The sequence below is a fragment of the Pinus tabuliformis genome, chromosome 1_1 (genome assembly GCF_031772625.1).
Source record: "Pinus tabuliformis cultivar Carrire ecotype Pingquan chromosome 1_1, CPIR1, whole genome shotgun sequence".
In the NCBI taxonomy this organism is placed as follows: Eukaryota; Viridiplantae; Streptophyta; class Pinopsida; order Pinales; family Pinaceae; genus Pinus; species Pinus tabuliformis.
This window is the reverse complement of record NC_142297.1, coordinates 282,099,423-282,106,242: the sequence shown is the minus strand read 5'-3', so window position 1 is coordinate 282,106,242 and position 6,820 is coordinate 282,099,423. Positions and strand designations below refer to the sequence as shown.

The 6,820-nt window shown below is 35.5% G+C and overlaps 1 pseudogene across 1 annotated transcript; it reads left to right on the top strand.

Annotated features, from left to right (window-relative positions):
- Positions 1 to 1,564: 1,564 nt before the first annotated feature.
- On the top strand, positions 1,565 to 2,502 carry LOC149212634 (non-specific phospholipase C6 pseudogene; annotated as a pseudogene). Its single transcript, XR_016250020.1, has 2 exons — positions 1,565 to 1,754; positions 2,018 to 2,502. The product of XR_016250020.1 is annotated as a non-specific phospholipase C6 pseudogene (transcript).
- The last annotated feature ends 4,318 nt before the right edge of the window (positions 2,503 to 6,820 follow it).

The window sequence follows — 6,820 nt, the reverse complement described above, 5'->3', positions numbered from 1 at the left end:
AAATGAAGCTATGGTATTATAAGGTTGTGATTAACCCCATTATTGCTAATCAGAATTATATTTATGCCTTGACCAGCAGAAAATTAACATTGTGAAGATAAAAACTATTTTTTATGAACTTCAAAGCAAAACCGGGTGTTAGTCTATTCCCAAAACACTTTGGGACAAAAGAGTTGTCACCTTGTGATACTAAGAGTGTTGAAAATGAAAAATAGTCTCTCCCGACTCTTACTTACACCTATTCTCATTTCCAAAACATTTGCCACACAACCAACCTTCTTGAATTGTTAAGTCAACAAAACTATAGTGATCTAAAACTGCTTCTCTCTTCATTTTTATCATATGAATAAATATTAAAATGTCTCAATTAATTTTTTTCTTAAAGTCCAGTAAATAATATTGGTCTTAATGGATGTTAATCATAATCATCATTAATTTTTCCAAAAACCTAAAAACAAATTATTGTAATTTAATTATTAAATTAATACTGAAACAATTATTAGAAATTATTAAATTATTATTTAAAAAAATTATCTACACGATAGAGAAATGATTAGTTAGTCTCCCCTAAGAGAACTGCTAACTACCTTTCAGAAGGGAAAAAAAATTTTAAGTGAATAAAAATGATTGTAAAATTATACCCTAAAACCTAATCATATTAACATATCAACCCTACAATATAAAAAAAACATGATACCAATTATTTTTATTTTCATATATAAAACATTAAGCCAAAAAAAAACAAATGAATAAATTTATTTTTAAAAAACATTATATTGGATAAAAACTAACTATAAAACACTAAACATAGAACAAGACAGCATATTATAATTTTTTCAAAATGTACAATTGCAGGTAAATACAAAAGTAAGAGCTAACCAACATATCATAAGGCATTTAATGCTTTTATGGAGACTTGTATGGAAGTTGGTTCACCATACATAGCCATAGGCAGCCATAAGAAGATTTGATAGCAATCTGGCAACCTCCGTGCGATCCGTCAAACATTTTCCGACTTCCAACACCTTCACAGCTCTCCCCTATTATCTGGCCTTAGTCGCATTCAAAGCCAATTCTGCCATGAAAGTTGCAGCCAGACGGAAACTCCTATTTCCAACTCTATAGATCCATTCATGCACCCTTACAGTTTCTACCGCAACTCCCGAAACTCTCGGCAACCCATCCTTGACGTCATCTTGACAGTACCATGAGGATGCATGTTATTTCATGACCATTAGTTTTCCGACGGCTCTATTTTTCTGAGCAATCGAGACTGGTCGTAAAAAATGGATGCATCATGCTAGTCATCGAGTTGGGCCATCACATAAACACGATGGTATATATCCATGTGGCATTCGTTCTGCCAAATGACCATTAATATAAACATCCATGGAGCATCCGGTTGCCATGCTTCTGTAGATGACCATCACATGGCCCCTATCAGACCGTCTGAACGCTACGATATATGATACAAGAAATATAACATACGCATTTAATGGCACCCTCGTTTGAATTTGAAAACCCGCCCAAATGATATTTAAATTTCTATAATCGTGCTCAACCGATGTTTGACGGGAAGGTGCACCGCCCTAGCGGGCCATCGCCGAGCTCAGAGTTCGAGCATTCATCGATTCCTGCAACTATCAAGAAAATGTTCAATCTCTCTGCCAATTTTCTCACTCACAGAGATGCCTGGGCTGGAACTTTCGAAGGCGTGGTGAGCTTGCGGGATAGTCCACGGACTGATTGCCCAGGTACTTGTTTCCCCAGCTTTTGTTTATTGGTTGTTTGTGATTCGAACTTGGGCTGATTACATAATTTCGTTTGCCCAGATTTTGTTTATTTGTTAGTTGTGATTCGAACCTGGGCTGATTACATAATTTCGTTTGTCCAACTTTTGTTTATTTGTTGGTTGTGATTCGAACCTGGGCTGATTGCATAATTTTGTTTGACCAACTTTTGTTTACTTGTTAGTTGTGATTCGAACCTGGGCTGATTGCATATTTTAATTCGGCAGAGGTGTTGCCGGATGTACAGCAGGGAACTGCCAGGAAGTTGACATTGGGTGATGGGGAACTGAGCGAGTTTCAGCAGGAGGTAGTTCAGTTGGCTGCAGTTCTGAACGGAGATCATTTGCTGAACAGTTTTCCAGACGAGGGAATGTTTGGGAGGTCGATGAAGGTGAAGCAAGCAGCGCAGTATGTTGAGAAGGGCATGGCACACTTCATGGAGGCAAGTATAGACGCCTTAAACCTCGGGGCATCAGATTTTGCGATCGTCCATATGAAACCTTCGCTCACATCCAGAAAAACCAACCCCTGATATGTAGCGCTGCTTTACCTATCAAGAACTGGTGTTAATTGCTGAAGCCCTCCATAGGTACTTGCAGCAAATTTCTGCCCAGGTGTATGGCCTCTGTATTTCTAATATGATTTCTTAAATGGAGTGTAAATTTCTGCCCAGGTGTTTGGCCTCTGTATTTTTGGGACAAACATAACATGAAAATTTATGTGAGTTATTTTTCCCAACTAGTTTGAGTAAAGAGTTGTTTGGCGTTTTTTGGTTGAGTGTGTTTATTAAAATTTTTGGTTATTTGAATGGGTTAAATTTCTTTGAAGATTTTTTCATAAAAATTTTGAATTTTTCTTCGAACAAAATATAATTTATTATAATTTTTGAATAATTAAATAAAATATATATAAAATTTCAAATCATAATATTTTATAAAAATAGTTTTACATGTATTCGTATTATATAGTTTCATTTATTATTTTAATGTTAAATAATATATTATATTTTTTGATTTAAAATATTTTTTTAATATTATGATGGTCATTTATCATTAATTAGTTAGTATGGTTGGTATTATTTTTCTTATTAAAAAATTATTATAAACTTTGAACATAGCTATTATTTTGACACCATATAAATAATGTGACATTTTTTCACATTACTAAAGCAAAGCACTTTTAATAGTAGTAATTTTGTAAGCAGAATATAATTTGGTTACATATATTTATAATATAAATAAAAATTCAAATTCAAATAAAATTTTAAAAAATAAGATTTATGAGTGTAAAATAGATGGTGGGAGGGTGTTTTGTTAAGACATTTCATAGTGAAAAGGTTACTGAAAATTTTATGGGCAAAAATCTATTCATATTAAGAGCTGGTATAGGTACAATTCTTAGAGTAATTTTAACTGTCATCTCGGGACTCACATTAATTGTGTGTATTAGGTATCTCAGTCATCTCATATCGAGGTTTCGAGTCTACACCAAGGTCTATCATCAAGATAAAGTTCTGAATTATTTACAATGTTTAATTAATATTATATTAAGAATACAAAAAATTTGATACATTAATTGTGTATTAGGTATCTCAGTCATCTCATATCTACGTTTCAAGTCTACACCAAGACCTATCATCAAGACAAAGTTCTAAATTAATGCACACAAAAAACATATCTTTGTGCAAAATGACAAAATAAAACTATGATAATAAAATAAAGCTAAAAGTGTACTAGATCTTTAAAAAAATTTAAAATTTGAAATCTTACAATGATATCAGAGTTGTGCATCGTGCCAACGGAAAAGTTCTTAACAACAAATTGAAATTGAAATTTTATTTGCAAAATTGAAATTTTCTTGCCATAACTTAAGTGAGAATTATTTCACCCTATTCGGGAGTGTCCCTCTTCGGCGGTATATTTGATATCACTCTAGTTGGTCAATTTGGTTCATCGCATTGTAGGAATTTGGTGGACATCGAAATAATGGCGATCGATCCTCATCACTGCAAGGCGTTGTTACCACCGAGAGACCAATCAAGGTCATCGCATGGTCTTTAAGGAACAAATAGGCATCTGAAGCCCAATTAATTAATTATTTATTTTTTTAAGCCAAAGGCCGTCTACTAAGTTGTAGCCACGAAGCGCCATGCTTATCAGCAGTGAGGGTAATACCGTTGATCAAGAAGCCACCGATCTGCTCGTTCACACCGAGGTCTAATCTGCCCGATCACGTTGAGATCTATTATCATCTTAATTAACATGTCACGAGTATGATCAAAATCAAATCTTGTTGTTAAGGTCGCGGGTTGAAGTCCCCACACACCACAAAGTCATGGGTCTATTCATTGCCAAGTGAAGGTCTGAACTGTTGGGAATTTCTGATAATTCCAGAACAAAAACGAACAAAGAATAATGCTCTGTTTCTTAACACAGAGAAACCTTATAAAATATATTATCTTTCTCTATGGGCAATTAACTATGTTTTGTTTTTCGCCTTTTTCTCTTATTACTTCAGCAACCTGCAGCACAGAATGTCGTCCGAAATAAGTCTGAATAGCCTGAAACTAAACCAAAGTTACAATGAACAGATTAGGCCTCTGTTTGATGGGGTTGATACTGTTAGGAAACTTGGAGTAGTGAAAGAGGGCATCTGTCTCCCCACTATTGTGGTTATTGGGGACCAATCATCCGGTAAATCTAGTGTACTAGAATCCCTTGCAGGGATTAGCCTTCCAACGGGCGAAGGGATTTGCACCAGAGTCCCGCTTATTATGCGATTGCAGAGAAGTCAGCCCGAAGAATTGAATACAGAGAAAATAAGAGAACAATATTAGAGACTGCAATTAAACAAGCACTGCTATGCATTACAAGAAAAAACTTTGTCTCTGCACTGCTGTGCATTACAAAAAACACTCTGTCTCTGCACTGCTGTGCATTACAAAAACACTATGTCTCTACACTGCTGTGCATTACAAAAACAAAGAAAGATAAAATGAAAACCTTAAAGCCAGCGTTCGTTGGTTCACTCACCCAAATGCCGAGAGGCATTTCGCTCCAAAATGAGAAGTCTGCAGTGGTGTACAAGGACTGGAGATTTGACAAAACAAGGACTGCCTGCATATCTCCTCAAGAGGTAACCTTAAATATTACTGACAGAAATCTGAGCCTGATCTATGTTTTTATGATCATCAATTCGAGCTTTGATTAACGACTTGATAGAAGTATGGCAATGATGGATTCATCAATGCAAGGGGTATGGAAAAGGATTGACACTGCAGTTGAAAGTAGTATTTCAACGCTCCCCTTTAATTTCAACTGCTGGGTTATCAGTCATACCTAGACATTTCCTCAAAAACTCAAAACTTTTCTGCCCCAATGGTTTGGTCAGAATATCTACAACCTGCTCCTAAGTTCTGCAGTGTACTAAAATAATTTCTCCACTGTTTACCAATTCCCTGATGTAATGAAACTTTGTGTCAATGTGTTTCGTTCTCTTATGAAACACAAAATTCTTGGATAATGCAATAGCTGAGCTATTGTCACAAAAAATCACTGTTCCTTTTGCTTGTTCTTGGCATAAACTCCTTAACATCCTTCTCATCCAAATTTCTTGACATGCTGCTGCTGTAGCTGCCACATATTCTGCCTCTGCTGTAGAGAACACTATAATAGGCTGTTTTTTAGAAGTCCATGAAATGGCTCCTAAACCCATGTGAAAAACATAATCGGATGTGATTTTTCGATCATCTACACTTCTAGCCCAATCACTATCAGTGTATCCGATTAAATCTGAACATTTTGAAGCAGTATATAAAATGCCAAACCTTTTAGTACCTTTAACATACCTCAGAATCCTTTTTGCTGCCTGCCAATGTGCTTCTTTTGGCCTCTCCATGAATATGGAAATCAAACTAACAGCATGCATTATATCCGGCCTAGTTGCAGTCAAATACATGAGGCTGCCAACTATGCTCTTGTACAAACTAGGATCAAAATCCTTGTTGTTATCCTCTTTGCTGAGTTTTAATCCCATCACTGTGGGAGTGATTGCTGCTTTGCTCTCCTGCATATTAAATCTTTCCAACACTTCATTAACATATTTCGCTTGTGAGATAAAAATCCCATTTCCATTTTGTTCTACTTCTATTCCTAAGAAGTATCTCAGCAAACCCATGTCAATGATTTCAAATTCTTCTTTCATGATTGTTTTGAAATTTTCAATAAGGTAATCATCATTACCTGTGAAAATAACATCATCAACATATAACACAACAATTACTATTTTACCATCTTTTTCTTTGATGTAGAGAGTGGGTTCTCCCTCACATTTTTCAAATCCATTTTCCAGTAGATAGGAATCTATCTTACTGTACCACGCTCTTGGTGCTTGCTTCAGCCCATAAAGAACTTTCTTTAATCTGCACACTTTGTTCTCTTGGCCTTTCTTTTCATAGCCTAGAGGTTGTTCAATGTAAACCTCTTCCATTAACACTCTATTTAGGAATGTTGACTTCACGTCCATTTGGTAAACTTTCCACTTGTTTTGTGCTGCTATGGACAACACTGCTCTCATGGTTTCCATTCTAGCAACCGGTGCGAAAGTTTCCTCATAGTCTCTTCCATGCTGCTGCTTATATCCTTTGACAACAAGTCTTGCCTTGTGTCTTTCTATTTTTCCTTCAACATTACTCTTGGTCTTGTAGACCCATTTAAATCTAATGACTTCTTTTCCTTTTGGTAGTTCAACTAAATCCCATGTCTTGTTTCTTTCTATGGCATTGATCTCCTCATCCATAGCTTCTATCCATTTCCTATCCTTAATTGCTTCTTAGAAGTGAACAGGGTCATCAACATGACAATATAAAGCAAACAAAGAATTCATACCTTCATTTGTTGTCTCTTGTTCATAAATGTCACTTAAATTTCTGAACTTCTTACCTCTTTCATTTGGTGTACAAGTGCTTGAAGAAGCACTTGAATTTCCTCCTTGTGGTGTGCTTGGAGAAGCACTTTCATTTCTCCTTAAGG